Below are 23,883 nucleotides of genomic sequence, written 5' to 3'. Positions count from 1 at the left end.
TCCCAAAGAAGACATCCAGATGGCCAACAGACACATGAAAAGATGCTCAAAATCATTCTTCATCAGAGAAATAAAAATCAAAACTACAATGAGATACCACCTCACACCTGTCAGAATTAGCAACACAAGAGACAACAGGTGTTGGTGAGGATGCGGAGAAAGGGGAATCCTCCTGCACTGTTGGTGGGAATGCAAACTGGTGCAGCCACTCTGGAAAACAGTACGGAGTTTCTTCCAGCAATTACCTACTAGGTATTTACCCAAAGGTTACAAAAATACAGATTTGAAAGGGTAAACATGTATCCCTATGTTTACTGCAGCATTATCAACAAGACCCCAAATGTCCATTGACTGATGAACAGACACACACACACACACACACACACACACACACTGGAATATTACTCAGCCATCAAAAGGAATGAAACCTTGCCATTTGCAATGACATGGGTAGAACTACAGTGTATTACACTAAATGAAGTAAGTCAGTCAGGCAAAGACAAATACCATATGATTTCACTCATATGTGGAATTTAAGAAACAAAACAAATGAACATATGAGAAAGGTGGGAAAAAAGAAAAAAGAGAGAGGGAATAAACCATAAGAGACTTTTTACAAACTGAGAGAACAAACTGAGGGTTGATGGAGGAAGGTGGGTGGGGGATGGGCTAGATAGGTGATGGCTATTAGGAGTGCACTTGTTACAATGAGCACTGGGGGTTATATATAAATGATGAATTACTAAATTCTACTCCTGACACCAATATTACACCATATGTTAACTAACTACAATTTAAATTAAAAGTTTGAAAAAAAAAAGAAATTGTGCAGTGTCTATCTATCTTGAGAGCATCATGCTAATTGAAATAAGCCAGACACAAAATATGAATACTATTTGATCTCACTTATACATTGAATCCAAAACAACAATAACAACAACAAAATAACTCATGGATATAAGAACAGATTGGAGGTTGTCAGAGACGAGAGTGGGGGTGAGAAATGGGCAAAATGGGTTAAGGGAGTTAAGAGGCACAAACTTCCAATTATCAATAAATGCCATGGAGATATATTGTACAGCATGGCAGCCATAATTAATAATACTGTATTACATATCTGAAAGTTGTTTAGAGATTAAGTCTTAAAAGTTCTCATCACAAGAAAATGAATTCTATAACTATGATTTCAGATGTTAACTAAACTTACTGTGGTAATTATTTCACAATATATACAAATATCAGGTCATTATGTTGTATATCTGAAACTGATATAATGTATGTCAGTTACACCTCAGTTAGGAAAAAGAAAAGCTACACCATGGTATGTTAAAGGGATAGAAAACATATCAATAAACTAAACCCACACAAGTACAGTCAACTGAATTTTGAACAAGATGCAAAAGAATTCAATGGAGCAAGGACCATTTTTTCAACAAATGATGTTGGAGAAATTGGACATCTATTGGTAAACAAGTGAAATGCAAGTTCAACCTCACATTTTATTTAAAAAAGCTTACTAAAAATTGATCATAGATATGAAGAGAAAAAGAAGATAAACTTTTGGAAGAAAACAGGAAAAAGTCTTAGTAATCTGGAATACTTGAATTTCTTAGACATGACAGGAAAAGCACCATCAATAAAAGAAAAAAACACCCAGATAAATCAAAACTTTTGCTCTGTGAAAGATGATATTAAACAACTTAAAAGAACTACAGAATGTAAAAAATATTTGCATATCACATATCTAACAACAGACTTGTATCTTCAATATACAAAGAGCTCTTTAAATGCAACAGTAAGAAAACAACAAATTTAAAGATGGGCAAAAGACTGGAACAGATATTTCACCAAAGAGGATGAAAAAACTAAGCACATGAAAAATTGTTAATAGCATTAGCCACTGGGGAAATGCAAATTAAAACCACAATGAGCTACGAGAGGTCTGTTAGAAATAACCAAAATGAAAAATACTGACAAAACCAAGTGATGGTTGGCGGGGATATGGAGAATCTGGAACTCTCACACACTGCTGGTTGGAATGCAAAATGACACAGCTACTCAGGGAAACGCTTTGCTGGTACCCTTAAATATTGATCTTAGTATTTGTATGTCCCAGCAATTTTACTCCTGCGAGAATTGAAACGTATGTTCACACTCAAGCGTGGACGCAGATGCTTATAAAACGTTTCTTTGTAATTGCCAAAACCTGTGAAAGACCTAAAGGTCCTTCAATAGGTGAATGGCCACATAAACTGGGATACATCTATGTAGTGGAATACTGCTCAGAAACAATACGGGAGGAACTATTGATGCATGTGACAGATTGGGCGGATCTCAAGGACATTCCATTAAGTGAGAAAAGTCAAACTCAAAAGGTTACGTGCTGTATATATAACATTATATAACATTCTAAAAATGACAAATTGTAGTGTTGGAGGACAGAGCAGGGTTTTCCAGGGCTAGGAGCGGAAAGAGGGTAGGATTTTAAAGAAACAGCATGAGGGAGTTTTGGGGGGTGACAACTGTTCTGTATCCTGATTGCTGTGGTGGTTACACAAATCTACATGTATCATTAAATTCATATAGCTAAACATCAAAAAAAAAAAAAAGAAAAGAAAACAACTGAATGAAAACTGTTAAAATCTGAACAAGGTCTACGGTTTAGTTGATAGTATTGTATCAGTGCCAGTATCCGGGTTTTGATCATTGTATATTGGGTTATATAGGATGTTAACATCAGGGGAGGCTGAGTGAAGCCTACACAAGAACTGTCACCCTATTTTAGCAGCTTTGATATAAGTCTAAAATTATTTCAACATAGAGTTAAAAAAAAAAGCAATAGCATCCTCACTTCCACACCTCCATCCTGATGTACCGTCCACAACTTCCTCCACCCCAGCAGGCAACTGGAGGTTTCCTGAGAAGTGTGTCTCCCAGTAGTTGAGGGACACTAGTCTGTCTAAGGCAGGTGAACTGTACTGAAATGAAATTAACATTTATATTCTGAATGCAGAGACTCATCCCCAGCCTTCTTCTCTCACTAACATTACTAATAATGCCCCAATATTATAGGCAACCTCATGCTAAGGATCCTGACCATCCCAGGAAAAAAGACTTAAGATCCTGACCTCACAATACTGCCAATGGACTGACCCAGCCAGACCACCTGCCTAGGTTCCAGCCAGTTCTTAACCCTCAGCTTCTAAACACGCGTAGGACATCGAGACCCATCTGATGGGCTAAGGAAATGCTCTCATGTGAAAAATTATAATGCAAACAAACAACCAGAAAGAACCTCAGAGGAAACAGACAATTCAAGAAAAAGAAAAGTTTAAAAAGAACAATCACTAATAATCTCAGAGAAATAAGAGAGCATAATACATTCATTCAGCAGGAATAGAACAGGATGTTATTTTAAGAAAGAAGGAGGCACCTGGGTGACTCAGTGTCCAACTGAGTCCAACTAAGTCCAACTGAGTCCAACTGAGTCCAACTAAGTGTCCAACTTTGGCCTCAGGTAGTGATCTCGGGGTTCATGATCTGAACCCTGCGTCAGATAGTGCAGATTCTCTCTCTCTCCTCTGTCTCTGCCATTCTCCCACTTGCACATGCTCTGTCTCTCAGATAAATAAACTTGAAGGAGGAGGAGGAGGAGGAGGAGGAGAGGGAGAAGAAGAAGAAGAAGAAGGAGGAGGAGGAGGAGGAGGAGGAGGAGAGGACTCAGAACAAAAAGGAATGCTTGGAAATTAAAAGCAAAATAGAAGATGTGATGAACTCAATGCAATGTTTGGAAGATAAAATTAAGAAATCTGCCATAAAGTAGAGCGAAAGGAGTTTGAAAATAGAGAAAAATAAAATTCGAGGACTAGTTGAAGCAGTCCAATGTCCCACTAATGGAAGTTCTAGATGTAGAGAACAGAAAAAGAGGAATGGCTATAATGAAAGAAACGGTTCCAGAAAAATTCCCAGAACTGAAGATACAAATGCAAATAAGCCTGCATCGTGGTCTTTTGTTCATTCTTCTCCCAGCAGATGCTTGCCAAGCACCTGCTCCACCACGGGCATTGGTCTAGCTTTGGGAACACAACAGTGAAAAGACAGACCAAAGTCCTGGCCCTCACGAGGCACAGACTAGTTAAGCAGACAAAATGCAGCAAGATAAACAAGTAAAATTAAGCAAGAAAGGAGAAGGCTGAAATTTTAGATGGGATGGCTGGGAAAAATTTTCACTGTGAAATTTCAGAACATTGAAAATAAAAATAAGACTCTAGAGGTTTTCAGAGAAAAAAAAATGGCTATGAGTTTCTCCATATAAGACTGGTTACTGGAAGAAAATGGAAAAATCCCTTTGAAAAGGGAAAATAACTTCTGTATTATTTACTTGAGCTGCCATAAATAATAAGATACCACAGACCAAATGGCTTATACAACAGGTTTATTTTCTCACTGCTCTGGAGGCTGGGAAGTCCAAGATCATGGTGTCTGCAGGGTTAGTTTCTGGTGAGGCCTCTTTTCCTGGCTTCCTTCTTACTATTCTCACATGATCTTTCATCTGAGTATGCACAGAGAAAGAGCCCAGGCATCTCCTCCTCTTCTTATAAGGACACCTGGCCTACCAGATTAGGCCCTATAGGACCTCATTTAACTTAATTGCCCCCTTACAGGCCCTATCTTGAAATATAGTTACACTACAGGTTGGGACTTTAATACGTGAGGTTTTGGGAAACACAATTCAGCCCATAAGGATGCCGAACATTAAATTTCATAGCAAGATTTATTTTTGACACACTTGGACTTTTAAGATATAAAACGTGTGCAGCTGTTTACTATTTTATCTACTCCTGTTACACAGTCTGACTCTGTGTCAAGTGTTTTTGCTGCAGGAAGAACTTCCACAACACTGTAAAATAGCAATCATGCTTTTCAAGCAATTTCATAAGCAATCACTTAAAGCCAAGAGAAGATCAGGATTTTGGGGGCAGGCAAGGTTCTCAGAACACAACCCCCGCCCCTTGCCCATGGGCTTTCTTGTAGTTCTACCAGAGAATGTGCTGGAACCCCCAAAATAGGCATCCAACACAAGACAGCGGTGAAGGGGCCCTTTAGAACGATGATGCAGGGGATACCACAATGACACCTTCACCAAGACCGGAGGGTAACAGGTCCCCAGTGGAGCAGTTCAGGAAACACCTGGAGAGTGATTTTCAAGAATATGAAATTTACAAATATCTTCACAGTAGAACACATGGAGTTGTACACAATTGGAGAAGCATTTAGTTTTGAACTAGTGCTAAGTACATTAGGAAGTGCAATGAGACAGTAGAAAGATCAGTGGTTTCCAGGGGTTCAGAAGGTGGGAGGAGGGATGAACAGGTGGCACATAGGAGATTCCTAGGGCAGTGAAACTATTCTGTATGGTACAGCGATGGTGGAATACCTGTCATGATTCATTTGTCAAATCCATAGAATATACAATACAAAGAATGAACTCCAATGTAAACCATGGAAATTAGGTAATACTAATGTATCGCTATTAACTCAACAATTGTAACAAGTGTACTACAATTAATGCAACATGTTAATAATATGGGAAACTTTGTGTGTAGGGGGTCTGGGGGTAGCTGGGAACTCTACCCTTTCCACTCATTTTTTTTCTGTAAACCTAAAACTTCTCTAATAACTAGTCTACTAATTAAAAAAAAGTGTAATGAAAACATTCAAGAAACGGATTAACTCCAAGGGAAATAAAAGTTGCTTCTAAAAGGAAAAGGATTCATAATACATGACAGGGAATATCGGTGTAAATGGAATGGAGTGACCCTCAAGTCTAATTGGAAGCACATTGTGAATATGGGGGATGGGAGGGCCATGTGGGAGTGTTGGGGGTGGGCATGATGGAGAGCAAATCCTCATCTTCCATAGTGGTAAGCCCATAAACATATTGGACATTGAGAAGGCAGGAATTGGCCATGTGTCAGGGAATTGAAGATCGGGGTTGGTGTGAGCTTTGTAGAACTGTTTGACTTTTTAAAGAGTATATTTAACACGTTTTAGTAAAAACCAAACTTTTAAAGACAATTCAACATCAAAAATGCATCCAACCTCAACACTGTTAATGATCTGAACAAAACATTTTTGTTAGATTTATTTTAGATGTTTTCTTGCTATCATTTTGAATAGATTCTCTCCCTACCCTCTATTTTTTCTAAATGAAGAAGCACTAATTTTAAAAGTTCTTTCTCCTTTACTGAATTCTCTTGTTAACTTTCAGTTTGTTTTTGACACATTTGGAATTTTTAGATGTTTGATAATATGTACTAATACTCCTATTGACAATATGTGATAATATTTACTGTGGTTATGCATTTGTGTCTGTGTCACATATTTTTGCATCAGGCAGAACTCCCATAACACTGTAAAATAGTAATCTGGCTTGCTGGCGTCTTTGTGTTATTCTTTATTTTATGGAAATGCCCCAGTCAAAAGTATTCTATATGGTAGGTTATACTGTTGGCTATTTAATTAAGATATAAAATCTTAAAAATTTTTTTTCAATGTTTATTTATTTTTGAGAGAGAGAGAGTGTGAGCACTGATGGCGGAGGGACAGAGAGAGGGAGACACAGAATCTGAGGCAGGCTCCAGGCTCCAAGCTGTCAGTACAGAGCTCTACTTGGGGCTCAAATTCACAAACTGTGAGATCACAACCTGAGCTGAAGTCAGACGCTTACCTGACTGAGCCACCCAGGTGCCCCAAGGTATAAAATCTTTATCATGCCAAAGGAGAATGCTTTTAATTCTAGTTATTGTGTTTTATTAAGAATAAGTATTAAACAGCATCGGTCTTTGGAGGCTTCTTTTGAAAATGTGGCATGATTTTCTTATTGGACCTAGTTTTTGTGACATTTCATAATATTAGACATCATAATTCAACTGTCTTGCATTCCTGGGATAAACTCTAGGTGGCCACAACTCTTACTGTGTTGTTAGATTTAATTTGCTGCTATTTTTATTCTACATTTTTAGTGAGTTTTGGGTAGCAGATTCTGTCTTTCTGCTTTCTTTTTTTTTTTTCCTTCCAGATTGGTATCAGGGTTCTATGTTTTATTTTTTTGTTTTCTTGTTTTTTTGGTATAGTGTCAAAACCATTTATTCCCTCAAAAGTATAGGTTGTTTTTGCTCAGGACATCAGACTAAGCCCACATTTGCCTTTCCTGTCCCCTAATTCCCTTTGAAATGAGGATAAAGAAGTACAAGGAGATGTGTATGTTGGGTGGGGATTTAGGGGTGGAGAGAAACCTGACCAGAGATGTTGAGCAACCGCTGAAGGATTCTGCAGCCTTGATGCAGAAGATGCTAAAATAGGGGAGCCTTTCTCCTCATTGGGGTCCCGGAGACGTCTCAAGCCTAGAGTGAATGATGGCAAGCAAAGGGGGTGAGAGTACAAACTCAGGTACAACCTCAGGTCAGTCTATGGAGTAGCTCCACCATGGCTGAGCAGTCCTCTGCCCTGTGTGTCACCTGCAATGCCCTGCCTACAGATTTCATCCGCCTAAGACTTCACTCCCTGGAGGATCCACTATCTCTTTGGGTAGCATTAATGAAGCGATGAAGCAATGGTTTCCTAAGACTTAGAATCCTTGGGACATCTGGGTGGCTCAGTCGGTTAAGTGTCTGACTTCAGCTCAGGTCATGATTTCATGGCTCGTGGGTTCAAGCCCTACAGGTGGCTCTTTACTGTCAGTGCAGAGCCTGCTTCAGGTCTTCTGTCTCCCTCTCTCGTTCTGGCCCCCCTCGCTCTCTCTCAAAAATAGATAAACATTCAAGACTTAGAATTCTTATTTTTATACCTTTGCAAAGATACTTTAAAGAATTTTTGGAAATATCTTTAATGCTATCTCTTACACATACATGAAAAGAAAAATATAAATGAAACTATTCAATAAGGCATTGATTCTCAAACTTGAGCCTGCATCAGTATCAGTTGGAGGGTTTGTTAAAATACAGATCCCTGGTCCCTAGCCCCAGAATTTCTGATTTAGGACATCTGATTCAGTGGGGCCCCACATTTTGCGTTGTTGCGGGGTAAAGTTCCCAGGCAAAGCTGATGCTGTTACTCCAGGAGCCTCATTTCGAGAAACACTGGATTAAGATATGACTAACACTTCATCATATTCAGAGCCCACTCTTCTGAATCACTTTTTAACTCAAAGTCATTAATGTGCACGATTTTTCCACAATTTTGTGAACCATTAAAAGTGTAGGTGATGCAGCATTTTTAACAAGAATCCATAAAAGAATAAGGGCCATTGGCGCCAGGCTTTTTGACTGGCTTTGCAATTATACAGACCCTGTCTACTTTAAAAAATAGCTTTATTAAAATGTAATTTACATAATGCAAAACCCATCTATTTAAAATGTATAATTAATGATGTTTCGTATATTTACAGAATTGTGCAACCATGGCCACAATTAATTTTAGGACATTCCCATCACCCCAAAAGAAATCTCATTCCTATTTACCTCCACTCCCCATTCTCACCTTCAGTCGTAGGCAACCACTGATTTACTTTCTGTCTCTATCGATTTGCCTTTTCTGGACGCTCAGTATACACGGAGTCAAACAATATGTATTCTTTATACATGTGGATTTTTTTCCCACGGAGCTTAATGTTTTTGAGGTTCATTCACATTGTAGCAAAGTATCAGTACTTTGTTGCCTTTTATTACTGAATAGTTTTCCCTATATGAACATGCCATATTTTGTTTATCCATTCACCATTTGAGAGACATTTGGGTTTTTCCCATTTTTTGATGGAATAATAATAGAATAATTAAGAATAATACCGCTATGACCATTTAAGTACAAATATCTGTAGACTTTCACCCTTTTCTCTGATATACACTTAGAGGTGGAATGGCTGGATCAAATGGTAACTCTACATTTAGCATTTTGAGAACCTGCCAGACTGTTTCTAAAGTGGCTGCGCCATTTTACATTCTCACTGGCAATTAATGAGGATTCTGGTTTCCCCACATTCAAGTCAACAGTTATTATCAGTCCTTTTGATTATAGTCATCCCGAGGGGTGTGAAGAAATATCTCACTGCAGTTGTGATTTGCGTGTCCCTGACAACTGATACACATCTTTTTGTGTGCTTACTGGCCATTTTCCTATTTCTTTGGGGGAAAGAAGAGAGTGCATTTTTAATTGACTTGTTTACCTCTTTAATATTGAGTTGTAAGAGTTCTTAAAGTATTCTGGACACAGCAGCTGGGAAGATGGCAGAGTAGGAGGACCTTAAGCTCACCTCATCCCACAGATACAACTAGATAACACTCACATCACTGTAAATAGCCCATACAATGACCTGGAAACTGGCAGAGCAAACTCCACAACTAAAGGTAGAGAAGAGGTCATATCAAAGAAGGTAGGAAGGGCAAAGACACAGTTTAGGAGTGAAATGGACCATGAGCATCTGTGGTGGGGAGAGAGCTGGTGCATGGAGAAGGGCAAAAAACAGTATCACATCAGGGAGTCCACATGGGGAAGGTGAATCCCCATAACATTTGGCTTTGAAAGTGAGACAGACCAAATCTCATGAGTCCTAACAACCAGCAAGAAACTTAAAAATTAAATTTAAAGCCTGAAATTTTATTTTTATTTTTAAAAAAATGTTTATTTATTTTTGAGTGAGAGCACAGCAGGGGAAGGGCAGAGAGAGAGGGAGACAGGGGATCTGAAGCAGGCTCCAGGCTCTTCATTGACAGCAGAGAGCCCAATGCGGGGCATGAACCCACAAACTGTGAGATCATGACCTCAGCTGAAGTCAGATGTTTAATTGTCTGAGCTACACAGATGCTCCTAAAGCCTGAAATTTTAAAAATCAGCAGGTTCGGCTCTGGGAGAGCCAGGAAGGCAAGAAGGAACTGAGTCTACGCCCCTAAAGAGACAGCAGGACAAACAGCCAGTGGAGATGCAACATGGAAGCAGCAGTTTGACAAACACCAGGAGAAGACAAACAGCAGGGGAAGTGATTTACTCATCTCAGAGCACGTCCTGAAGAGACAGCGATCACAGGGAGACCCTTCCAGGAACAAAGAAGCTGGCAGGCACCATTTCCCTCCCCTGCCCCCCCACCCCAGCATAAACATGGCCACTTGTGGGAATGAGCATGGCACCAACACTCACTATGTAACTTGCTTGCACCAAGCCCCATTCCCTTGTGCTTCAGCAGATCCACCCTTTTCAGTCATTCTGGTCTCAATCCCTGTGCTGCAGGACCCCTCCATCAGCAGACCAGCACAAACCCCATCAGTGCCTTGCATTTTGACCTGTGCATTTTGTGAGATCTCAGTTCCAATGTCAGCAGCAGCAGGTCTCATTTTGCAAGCAGACATTGTCAAAAGGTTTCCCACCCAACTGGAGACCAAATACTGCCCACAAGAGGCAAAGAGAGCCTTTGCAGACTACAATACTGAAGGAAAAAAGGCCTAGGACTCAACAGCAGGGCACATGCAGTACATATGGGAGACAGCCCCTGAAGTGCCAGTTCCTGGGGAACAGGGAACACTGCACTGCAAGGCATTACAGGACTTCTTTTTCACAAAGACATTACCTTCAAGAGCAAGAGACATTGCTGATGTTCCCAACACACAAAAACCGACATAGGGTGTTAGACAAAATGAAGATACAGAGGAATACGTTCCAAATGAAAGATCAAGACCAAACCACAACAAGAGACCCAAGTGAAATGGATATAAGTAATATGCCAGATAGAGAATTTAAGGTAATGATCATAAAGATACTCACTGGACTTGAGAAAAGAATAGAGCACATCAGTGAGACCCTTAATATAGAGATAAGGAATAAAATAGCAGAGATCAAGGCCTCAATAAATGAAATGAGAAACTTGCTGGATGGAATGAATAGCAGGCTGAAAGAAGCAGAGGAACAGATTAGTGACTTAGAAGAGTACTGGAAAGTAATCAAACTGAACAAAAGAGAGAAAAAAGAATTATGCAAAATGAGAATAGACTTAGGGAAATCATGACTCCATCAAATGTAATAATGTTCATGTTATAGGAGTCCCAGAAGAAGAGAGAAAAAAGGGGGCTGAGAACTTCCCTAATCTGGAGAAGGAAACATATCCAAGAGGCAGAGAACCCCCAACAAATCAACAAAAGCAGATTCACAGCAAGGCATATTGTAATTAAAATGGCAAAGTACAGTGATAAAGAAAAAACATTAAAAGTACCGAGACAGAAGAAAACAGTCACATACAGAGGAAATCCCATAAGGCTATCAACAGATTTTTCAGCAGAAACTTTCTAAGCCAGAAGGGAGGGGAATGATATATTCAAAGTGCTGAGTGGGAAAAATCTGCAGCCAAAAATACTTTATCCAGCAAGGCTATCATTCAGAATAGAAAGACAGATAATGAGTTTCCCAAACAAACCAAAACTAAAGAAGTTCATGACCACTACACCAACCCTACAAGGAATATTAAAAGGGAATTTTTGAGTGGAAAGGAGAGACCAAAAGTGACAGCATGAAGGTAGAAAACCCTAAAGAAGCAAAAATGAATATTTATGTAAAAAATTCAGCCAAGGATCTCACAAAATAAAAGGATGTAAAATAGGACACGATATACCAAAATGTGGGAGGAGAGAAGTAGAGAATGGTTCAAACTTAAACAACCATCAACCTAATATAGACTGCTGTATGCAGAAGAGGTTACATGCAAACCTAATGGTAACTACAATCTAAAAAGCACTAATGAATATGAAAAGAATAAAGAGAAAGAAATCCAAATATATCATTAAAGAAAACTGGAAGACCATGAAATAGAGAAAAACAAGAAAGGATCAGAGAAAAATCTTCAGAAACAACCACAAAACAAGTAATAAAATGACAATAAATACATATCTATATCTATAAATAATTACTTTGAATGTAAATGGACCAAAATTCCAATAAAAAAGACATAGGGTGACAGAATGGATTAAAAAAAAAACAGCAAAAAACAAGACCCAGCTATATGCTGCCTACAAGAGACTCACTTTAGACCTAAAGGCATCTGCAGATTGAAAGTGGGGGGATGAAGAAGCATCTATCACGTAAATGTCAAAAGGAGGTCAGAGTAGCAGTACTTATATTGGAAAAAAATAGACTTTAACAGAAAGACTCTAACAAGAAACAAAGAAGGATACTATATTATAATAAAGGGGATAATCCAAAAAGAAGATATAACAATTGCAAATATTTATGCACCCAACATAGGAGTAACCAAATACATAAAACAGTTAATAACAAACAAAGGAACTAATTGAGAATAATAAAGTAATAGTCGGGGACTTTAACATCCCACTTATGTCAATGGACAAATCATCTAAACCAAAAATTAGCAAGAAAACAATGACTTTGAATGACATACTGGAACAGATGGATTTAACAACTATATTCAGAGCATTCCACTCTAAAACAGCAAGATACACATTCTTTTAAGAGCATATGGGACATTCTCCAGAATAGATCACATATGGGCCCACAAAACAAACCTCACCAGATTCAAGAAGATCAAAGATATACCATGCATGATTTCTGACCACAGTGCTATGAAGCTAGAAGTCAACCAGAAGCAAAAATCTGAAAGACCAAAAATACATGGAAGTTAAATAACATGCTACTAAACAATGAATGAGTCAATCAAGGAATAAAAGGAGAAATAAAAAATACATGGAAACAAATGAAAATGAAAATGGTCCAAAACCTCTGGGATACAACAAAAGAAGTTCTAAGAGTTTATAGCAATACAGGCCTACCTGTACAGGCAGGAAGGGGTGCCTGGGTGGCTCAGCAGGTTAAGCGTCCAACTCTTGGTTTCAGCACAGGTCATGATCTCACAGTTCGTAAGTTTGTGCCCCGTAGCATTGTCTAGCACAGAGCCTGCTTGGGATTCTCTCTCTCTCCCTCTCTCTCTGTCCCTCCTCTGCTCACTCTCTTTCTCTCTGTCTCAAAATAAATACATAAACTTAAAAAATTTTTAAAACAGAAGCAGGAAAATTTTCAAATAAATAACCTAACCTTACACCTAAAGGAACTAGAAAAAGAAAAACACACAAAACCTAAAACCAGCAGAAGGAAGGAAATAATAAAGATTAGAGCAGAAATATATAGTAACTAAACTAACAATAGAATAGATCAGTGAAACTAGGAACTGGTTCTTTGAAAAAAAATCAAAAAAATTGATAAACCTCCAGCCAGGCTTATCAAGGAAAAAAAAAAAAAAAGAGAGAAAGGACTCAGATAAATAGAATTACAAATGAGGGAGGAGAAATAACAACCAACACCACAAAAATGCAAACAATTATATGAGAATATTATGAAAAACTACATGCTAACAAATTCCTAGAAACTTAAAAACTACCAAAACTGAAACAGGAAATAGTAGAAAATTTGAACAGACTGATTACCTGCAATGAAATTGAATAGGTAATTTAAAAACTTCAAACAAGCAAAAGTCCAGGATCAGATGGCTTCACAGGCAAAGTCTACAACATTTAAAGAAAAGTTTATACCTATTCTTCTCAAACTATTCCAAAAAATAAAAACGGGAGGGAAACTTCCAAATTCATTCTATAAGGACAGTACTATCCTGATACCAAAACCAGATAAAGACATAGCTATAAAGGAGAACTGCAGGCCAATATCCCTGCTGAACATGGATACAGAAATCCTCAACAAAATACTAGCAAACTGAATCCAACAGTACATTAAATCATTCACCACAATCAAGTGGGATTTATTCCTGTATTGCAAGAGTGGTTCAATACTTGCAAATCAATCAGCATAATACGTCGTATCAATAAGAAAAAGGATAAGAACCTTATGATCATTTCAAAAGAAAAAGCATTTGACAAAGTATAACATCCACTCATGATAAAAGCCCTCATAGGTTTAGAGGGAACATATTTCAACATAACAAAGCCATCTATGAAAAACCTACAGCTAACATCATCCTTAATGGGGAAAAACTGAGAGTCTTTCCCCTAAGGTCAGAAACAAGACAAGGATGCCCACTCTGACCACTTTTATTCAACATAATATTGGGAGTCCTCACCACAGCAATCAGACAACAGAAAGAAATAAAAGGCATCCAAATCACTAAGGAAGAAGTAAAGCCTTCACAATTTGCAGATGACAATACTCTGTATAGAAAACCTGAAGGACTCCACCAAAAAATTGTTAGAACTGATACATGAATTCAGCAAAGTCACAGGATACAAAAATCAGTGTATAGAAATCTGTTACATTTCTATATACCAATAATGAAGCAGCAGAAAAAGAAATTAAGAAAACAATCCCATTTACAAATGCACCAAAAATAATAAGATACCTAGGAACAAACTTAGCCAAAGAAGTGAAAGACCTGTACTCTGAAAACAAGAGAAAACTTGTGAAAGACATTGCAGAAGACACAAAGAAATGGAAAGACATTTCATGCTCGTGGACTGGAAGAACAAATATTGTTAAAATGTCTATACTACCCAAAGCAATCTACACATTTAATGCGATCCCCATCAAAACACCACCAGCATTTTTTTACAGAACTAGAATAATCCTAAAATTTGTATGAAACCACAAAAGACCCCGAATAGCCAAAGCAACTTTGAAAAAGCAAAGCAAAAATGGAGGCACTACAATTCCAGACTTCAAGCTATATGCAAAGTAGTAGTGATCAAGACAGTATGGTATTGGCACAAAAATAGACACATAGATCAATAGAAACAAAATCCACAACTATATGGTCAATTAATCTTTGACAAAGGAGGAAATAATATCCAGTGAGAAAAAGACAGTCTCTTTAAAAAATGATGTTGGGAAAACTGGGAAGCAACATAAAGAGGAAAGAAAGTGGACCACTTTCTTACACCATACACAAAAATAATTTTAAAACGAATTAAAGACCTAAATGTGACACCTGAAACCATGAAAACCCTAGAAGAGGACACAGGCAGAAACTTCTGTGACATTGCTGTAGCAACTTCTTTCTAGATGTGTTGCCTGAGACAAGGGAAACAAAAGCAAAAACAAACTATTAGGACTATGTCAAATTAAAAAGCTTCTGAAAACAATCAACAAGATATTTACAAATGACATATCCAATTGAGGGTTAGTATCCAGTATATGTAAAGAACTTATAAAACTCAACACCCAAAAATCAAATAATGCAATTAAAAAGTGGGCAGAAGACATGACAAATATTTCTCCAAAGAAGACATACAGATGGCCAACAGACACAGGAAAAGATATCCATCATCACTCATCATCAGGGAAATGCAAATCAAAATGACAATGCGATATCACCTCACACCTGACAGAAAGGCTAAAATTAGTAACACAAGAAAGAACAGGTGTTGGCAAGGATGTGGAGAAAAAAGAACACTTGTGCATTGTTGGTGGGAATGCAAACTGGTGCAGCCACTGTAGAAAAGAGTATGGAAATTCCTCAAAATTAAAAATAGAATGACCCTATGATCCAACAATCACACTACTGGGTATTTACCCAAAGAAGACAAAAAAACCCCACACTAATTCAAGGGGATACATACACCCCTATGTTTACTCAAGAATTATTTACAATAGCCAAATTATGGAAGCAGTCCAAGTGTCCATCAACAGATGAATGGATAAAGAAGATGTGATATATATTATAATGGAATATTATTTAGCCATGAAAAGGCATGAAATCTTGCCATTTTCAATGACGTGACTGGAGCTAGAGAGTATAATGTTAAGCAACGTAAGTCAGTCAGAGAAAGACAAATACCACATGACTTCACTCCTGTGTGGAATTTAAGAAACAAAACAAATGAGCAAAGGGAAAGAGAGAGAAATCAAGAAAAAGTCTCTTAGCAACATGAGAATAAATTGATGGTTACCAGAGGAGAGATAGGTGGGGGTGGGTGGGTAAAGAGATGAAGGGTATTAAAACTACACTTACCTTGATGAGCACTGAGTTAGTGTGTGGAATTGTTGAATTACTATATTGTACACCTGAAACCAATATAACACTGTACGTTAACTATACTGGAATGAAAATCAAAAACTTAATAAAAATATTCTAGACACAAGTCCCTTAGCTATATGATTTGCAAACATTTCTGCCATTCCCTGGGTTGTCTACTTACCTTATTAATGGTACCATTTGTAGCATAAACATTTTTAATTTTGATTAAGGCCAATTTATCTGTTTTTTATTTAGTTGCTTGTACTTTTTGGTGTCATACTTGAGAAAAATTGCCTAACCCAAGATCATGAAGATTTTCTCTTATATCTTCTAGGAATTTTAGAGCTTTAGCTCTTACATTTAGATCTTTGATTCATTTAATTTTTGTATATAGTGTCCCAAATTTATCTTTTTTTCTTGTGATACACAATTTTCCCAACATCATTTGTTGAAAAAACTATTCTGTTTTCATTGAATTTTCTTAACAACTTTGTTGAAGATCAATTGACTGGAAATGTAGAGATTTGGGGTGGGGAGCAGTATCTCAATTTCCTTCCATTGGCCTATCTATCTATTCTTATGCCAGTACCACTTACTGGCAAAATATATGATGTTAACATTGTAATAGGTTTTAAAATCAGGAGATATAACTCCTCGAACTGTTCTTTTTAAAGATTGTTTTGTCTATTCTGGGTCCTTTTGAATTTTCATATGAATTTTAAGATCAGCTTGTCAGTTTTTGCAAAAAAGCCATTTGAACCAGCCCACTTTTTACCCCTGCTTGAGAATGTTGTTAAGCATCTCTGATTTGTCTCATCCACCCCCCTTTTCCTCAGCCCTTTACTTTCTATGGATTGTGCTATCAGGTTTTTCTTATAAGCTGTTGACACTTGTTTGGAGGTGTATGTAGGCACTTTTAATATCTGGGTGGGTTTGGGGCAGGGCAACTGTGCCACCTGCTAAGAGAGGACATACGTTGACTTTAGAAAGGTTAAAATGTGAAAAAAATATGTGTCTTAGAATTTTAAAAATATGGTAACCGGTTTCCTTTTTTCCATCCCTGTCCCAAAGTTTACTTTTCTGCAGAGCAATCAGAGTGCACTTTTTAGAAGGTAACTTGAGCTACACCAACTTTTTGGCTGAAGACCTTCTGAATGACTTTCCATGTCAGTCAACATAAAACTCAAACTTTCTACTGTTATGTTCAAGACTTTATGGGCTCTGTTCCCTCAAATGATTAGCCTCATGGATGGCATTTCTTATAGCTCTCCCTTCGACTGGGCTCCTTGCCCCTCCTCAGACACACTTGCTGCTCTGCCTGCCTGGAACGTTTTTCCCAAGATACACAAGTAACTCTCTCCCTTATGTCATTCAGGTCTCTGTTCAAATGTCACCTCTCAAAAGGGCTTTTTTTTTTGCCCGACTCTTCTAGAGGAACCCCTCCTACCATCACTGTGTCTCCTTCTGTCTTAATTTTTCATTTTATCACCCTCACCTCCAACACCTTCTTCTCATCTAGAGTGTAATGATTTGTAAGAGCAGAGACTTTGTCTGGCTTCATTACCCTTAGAATTATATGCTTAGAATGACCAGCATATAGGAGGTGGTCAATCAGTGTTTGCTGAATATATGAATGGATGTGTGACCACATGGAAACAATGTGCTGGTTAAAACTGGATGAACTGAACTTGGAAGCAAGGGTAGAAAATGCAAACATGTGAATAAGCCTAGGACTGTAGAAAGCAGTGAGGTAGGTGGAAAACTGAAGAGTATGGGTCCCATGTCAGTGGTTCCTGTTGTTAGTTTTTTCCTAAACCATGTTTGTGGCTGGCTCTGGCTTAGTGTGTGAATGGGGAGGAGGGCAGGTAGAGGAAGAAGAAACAGACTTTGATCAAAGGTGAAATGAAATGTAATAATTTGCTTGAGAAGAGTAGGGTTCCTCATGTGGGTGTTGGCCTCCTACAGTTCTGGTCTCCAAAGAGAGAAACCTGCACCCCGGATGAGGTTCAAAGCAACCCACTAGGCTGTAAGAAGGACTTTAATTTATATCAATTTTTATGAAAATAAAAAAATTAGTCTCTAGTAGGATTTACCATGTGTATTGAACGAGGATCCTCAATTCCTGTTTGTGCCTGACAGTTATGGGTCATGAGTGCCCCACAAGGACTGCTGAGGGAAGATTTGGGAGTAAGAACAGCAAATGTCCTCAGTGTCCTCACTCAGTTATTCATTAAGAACATTGTGGCATATTGCAGTTTGCTACTGGCTTGTTGAGTGGATATATGCATTATATCATCTAGTTTCAGCTCCTATAACCCTCACAAAATGGATAAGTGGTTTCAAATATTTCCTTCAAAGAAATCACAGACCAAAGGTAATACTAATCATAAAAGGAAAACCCACCACCGGAAGATAGCAAAGCCAGCACTCATCGCCAGGTGAGAATACTAATAATTGCGTTAGATATACACATTCAGTTTCTTTGCTGTGATCATTTGTCATAGGTAACAAAGAAAATTTTAATTAATTAATTAATTAATTAGTTAGTTAGTTTTGAGAGACAGAGTGAGTGGGAGGGGGCAGAGGGAAAGGGAGAGAGAATCTTGAGCAGGCTTTATGCCCAGCATGGAGCCCAACACAGGGCTCAATCTCAGAACTGTGAGAGCATGACCTGAGTCAAAATCAAGAGTCAGGGGCTTAACTGACTGAGCCATCCAAGTGCCCCAGGAAAGATATTTTTAGAACATTACAAATACATTTTTAAAATTATTTGATCATATTTACTGAATTTTTGGCAGCTTGGCAGTTTTACAGTTTCTATTTGTGTATATATCATGTGAATAATAAACTAGTACAGTTGAAGTTGTAATTTAAAATTGACTAAATATGCATATGTTGAGGTTGTGTGCAAATTTTAAAGTTTTTACTGATAAGGCTATGTAACCAGACTAGCCCGGAGTCACAATCCTGTTGTGAAACTCGTCTTATGGGGGCCCCTGGGAAGACCCAGCAAGCCTGTCTGAGCCACATCCAAGCACTTAAAGTGAAGGGTTTGGGTTATTCTGTTGTCCATGTTACCAGAGTCATGTGGGAAAGATAGGTCAGAGATACAAACCAACCAATGTCAGAAGAAATAAGATCAGCCTTCCTTATCAAGCAATATAGTCCCTTTTTCATAAGTGTGAATGACTATTATTAAGGATCTCCAAATATAAGACAAGGATCAAGGTGAATAAACAGAACAAGAAAACCCAAAGGAAATAGGTAATTTGGTGAAAAGAGAATTACATAGTTCTAATTAACATCATCAGTGAGACCGGATACTATGCAGAATAAGAACCTAAAACTGGAATAGTCAGATAAGGAATGAGAGAATAAATAATATGAGATATCTTTCAGATACAAAAAAACAACCCAGAAAAGTCCAATATATTCCAATAGAATATTAAGCATTCTATAAAGATTAAAGAAAGATCTAGAGTGTAAATTTGCCTTTAAATATTTTTTCTAATTATTTGTATGAAGTATAACATTGATACTAAAACTTGATAAAGATAATACAAATAAAAAATTACAGGCCTAAATCACCTATGAATACTCATTCAAATGCTCTCTATAAAATTAGCAAAAAGGATCTAACACCATATTAAGAAAATGACACACAATGGCCAAGTGGGATTTATTCCAGGAATGCAAGATTGGTTCAATTTTTTAAAAATACATAGTATGATACACCACATTAAGAAATGCAAATGAAAAGTATCATATAATTATTTCCATATATGCTGAAAAATTCTTCAACAAATTAAACAGCCTCTCCTAATAAAAACACAGAATAGAAAGTCCAGTTTTGCCCCAGTGATTTGAGATGTCACCTTTATTATACATTGAAATTCCACATGAGCTTGTATCTATTTCTGAATATTCTATTCTACTCCACTGGTCTGTTTATCCATTCATGTACCAGCACTACACTGTTTTTTTTTTTTTTAACACAGTTTTAATTATCAAAGCTTTGTGATATATTTTAATATTTGATAAGGCTAGTTGCCTCTCCGTTTTTATTTTGTGGTGATTTCCTGAGTATTATTTAGTGCTTATTTTTCCATATGAAGTTTATTATTATTTACTGATATTTTCTTGTTATGATCAGTTCTTATAACTATTCCATGTGTGATTGAGAAGATGGATTTCTTTTTTTTTTAATTTTTAACGTTTATTTATTATTGAGAGACAGAGAGAGATAGAACATGAGCATGGGACGCGCAGAGAGAGGAGGAGACACAGAATCCGAAGCAGGCTCCAGGCTCTGAGCTGTCAGCACAGAGCCCGACGTGGGGCTCGAACTCACGAACCATGAGATCATGACCTGAGCCGAAGTCAGACACTCAACCAGCTGAGCCACCCAGGCACCCCGAGAGAATGGATTTCTTATTAGCAGGGTTAAAGTTTAATACATACCCATAAAGTGTATGTTTTTTATTACAATGTTAATTTCTTTTATATCCTTACTTATTTTTGTCCACTTATCCCATGCCATTGAGCAGGTGAGACTTAACCAAGGAATACTTCAATCTTGATGACTTGGGGGGTTTGTCTTTTGTTTAATTAGTGAAAGATTTTGATTGGTTCATGCTGTGTTTTTTAGAATCTCACGCAGCTTCCATCAATTAGTTGTAAGCTTATATTTCTGGGAAAAATTCGTGGTGATCCTGAGTAATGGTTTAAAAGCATTTTTATCATTTCCTGGTATCAGATCCCCTGGATCTGGGAAAGATGGAATATTTTGGAATGTGTTTCTGAGACACTGGGACAGTGTTGTGCTGAGGAATCTGGGTATGGTCATGGGAGGACAGTGGAGGAGTATCTCAGAGGCTGGGTATAATGGTAGCCTGAAAAATGTTGAACACATTCTGGAGGAGCTTGACAGAAGTGAGGTTAACTTCATGCCAGCCCCTTTCTATTTCTCCAGGTTTGCCTAAGCACATATGGCTCCCAGGGGACCCCTAGAAGGCGTGCTAGGAAGGGAGTGAGCCACAGCATGGCTATTTGAGTGGATTTTCATCCCCAAGCCCAGACCCTCTAAAATCTCTCCACTAAGCCATCCAACAGAGACTGGCAACTGGTGATAAACAAGGCTGACTTTTATTTAATGGCCCCAAAGACCAAAGTTATTGGCCTCCTCTCTATTCTTAGCTCCCAACTGCTACCCCTTTATAATCCATTTTCTTCTTCAAGGTGTCTTGTGTGAACTTTTTACTTGAATTTCCATATTGGGGTGGCCTGGGGTGACTAATCTCACCACCCACTTTTTCCATGCATGAGAGCCATGGGGTCAACTCCTCCACACTCCACGTATATGTGGAAAGAGTAGTGGGATAAGAGATTGGCATGAGCTGTTCCCAAAGGGAGCAGGAAATTTATTTACAAACAGAGGCAAAGCAATTCAAACTACCAAGTGAAGACCTGTATTATGGAAGTAAATTATGCTGCCAAACCTTGAGAAAAGGAGCCTAGATGCATCCATTTTTACAAAAGCTTTAGTTTGATCTACTTCAAAGAACTCACTGTGGTTAGTCTTGGAAGTTTCACAATCCATCAGCAAACTGAGCTTGTGAAATGATATCATCATGAAAATAGACTCATCAGGGAGGGATAAGAAGAATCAAAGACACATGAAATTTATGTCCCACCAAGTCAAGGAGAGTGATTAGTTTGCTGTCATAATATTTACCTTTGTGTTGTGGAGTTTTAGCCTGAGCCAGGAAAGGAACACCCAGGGAGTTCACCTTGATGTGGGGTCTACCTACTTGGGGCATGGTCACATGTACAAGGGACAAGGACACCCTAACGGAAAGTAAGGATGTAGCAGAAAAACAGGCAGCTTGCCCTGTGTATCCCTCCCCCATTTCTCCTTTCTCTCCTTTGCTTATCTCTCTTCCTCCTTCATCCCCTTTGTGGGTGACTGGATTTGTTTCTAGGACTCTTGGAAAAAGGGGCAGTAATAAAAAATATGAAACAATTTTTTTTTTCAGTGAAATTCTCTGTGGGTCACCAATAAACCAATGCCTCGACTGTCAGCCCAGGTCAAGCACTAGCATTTCCAGCACATCCCCAGCTTTGGCCATAAGCTCTCAGAGATTCTCACAGCAAAGGGTGAATGTGTGATGATGTGTGTGTGAAGCAAGGACGTGGCAGGATTTGCATCCAGATGCTGTAAAGGAGAACATGACTTTCATTTGACAGATTGGGAAACAGAGTCAGAGAAGGTTACTAGATGAGTCAGTTTTCAGGAAAAGTCACGATAGAAACAAATTTGGGAATCTGAAAAGAAGAAGAATGAATGTACAGGAAAATTGGGGGAAAAATGAAACTCAAGCTTGCAGAGGGGAAAGGCTAAAGGCAACCTGGAGTTGCCTGTCTGAACTCCAGAAGGCCACGGGTGCCTCTGAAAGTGAGAGATAGCTTGGGTTCAAAATAGGAGGAGGTGGAAAGTCTACAAGAAGAATTCGAATCTCCATATTCCCTTCCAAACCCTACAACTTTGGTGACTGCTCACCTTCACAGAACATTGCAGTTCTTTGGAGAGCTTGATCTAAATGGAATCTGGGCTCAGGGACACTGGGCCAGGGTGTTGCAATGAAAACAGGGGGTTAAGTACAAATGAATGCACTGAATGGTGCTGGTGTCTCAGTCCCTGCCCCCCATTTGCCACCTAGAATATCTCATAGCCAGGGTTATACCATTATATGCAATGATGGACAGATACAGAAAACAAACAGATGAAATAATGAGATAATCATTATTAACTCTAGAGAAAAAGTTGTATAGGAGAGAAATTGTTTTCACAGTACAGCACTTAGCCACAAATACTATTTAATTTGGCGCTGAATATCGATTTAACCAAAAAGTGTAACTATATTAAGAGGATGAGGGAAGGTTTGTAAGAACATTAAATCCTAGTCTCCCATATTAGGAAGTCTATAGTTGGTACCTAAAATCGAAAAGTGCAAGTCTTATAATGTGAAAGTAAGCACGTGTACATACACAGCCACAAAATGGTGAAAGTGTTTACTGTGTAGAGCAAGAATCAGCAATGGGGGGATTTATCTTAAATTTTTGAATGTGTATAATAGTAGTTAACATAGACATGGTAAAGTGTATGGATTACAATTGTATATAACATATATTAAATATAATATATATGTATATGTATACACACATCTATTTAGTAGGCAGAGAAGATGTCACAGTTTGAAAGATACGTCAAAGAGCTTGGATGTTTAAGTAATTATACCTTACATTTTTAGACTTCGAGTCCTAAGTATCCTGAAGATTCTAAAACCCATCCCTTCTACCATCACTGTATTTAAATGAAATAATTCTCCCCCACCCCCTCACCAAGCAACTCAGCAATAAGAATGTAATATCATGGCCTCCCCACTCTCAGGGTTTCTTCAGGAAACAACAGTGATATAAATTTCAGTAATTTATAAGCATGTAACTCAAATCTTGAGGCCCTGAGTACTGACAAAGGAACAGTAGTCAGCAATTAAAAAGTAATTTCAATGTTTACTGACATCATTTAAAAAGTATGATAATGGATCCTCTCGTAAACCATGGCCACAGTTCCTAAATTGTCCCTTTCTCTCTCTGCTGCAAGTCCTTAACACCTCTGGCTCCTCCAAAGTCACCCATTCTTGAAACCCTGAATTCATTACTCTACCCTGACTTATCTCTGAGCATTTTACTGCCCAGTTAGTTCTGCTTTCTACCCATTCTCCCAATTTTACACCACCAAAGCTCTTTTTGTGAGGTATGGGCAGAGAGGAAGAACAAAATTGTCTTCAGCAAGTAAAAAAGAAGGCAGA

Source organism: Prionailurus bengalensis, chromosome E3 (genome assembly GCF_016509475.1).
Source record: "Prionailurus bengalensis isolate Pbe53 chromosome E3, Fcat_Pben_1.1_paternal_pri, whole genome shotgun sequence".
NCBI lineage: Eukaryota > Metazoa > Chordata > Mammalia > Carnivora > Felidae > Prionailurus > Prionailurus bengalensis.
Note: the sequence above shows the minus strand (reverse complement) of the source record.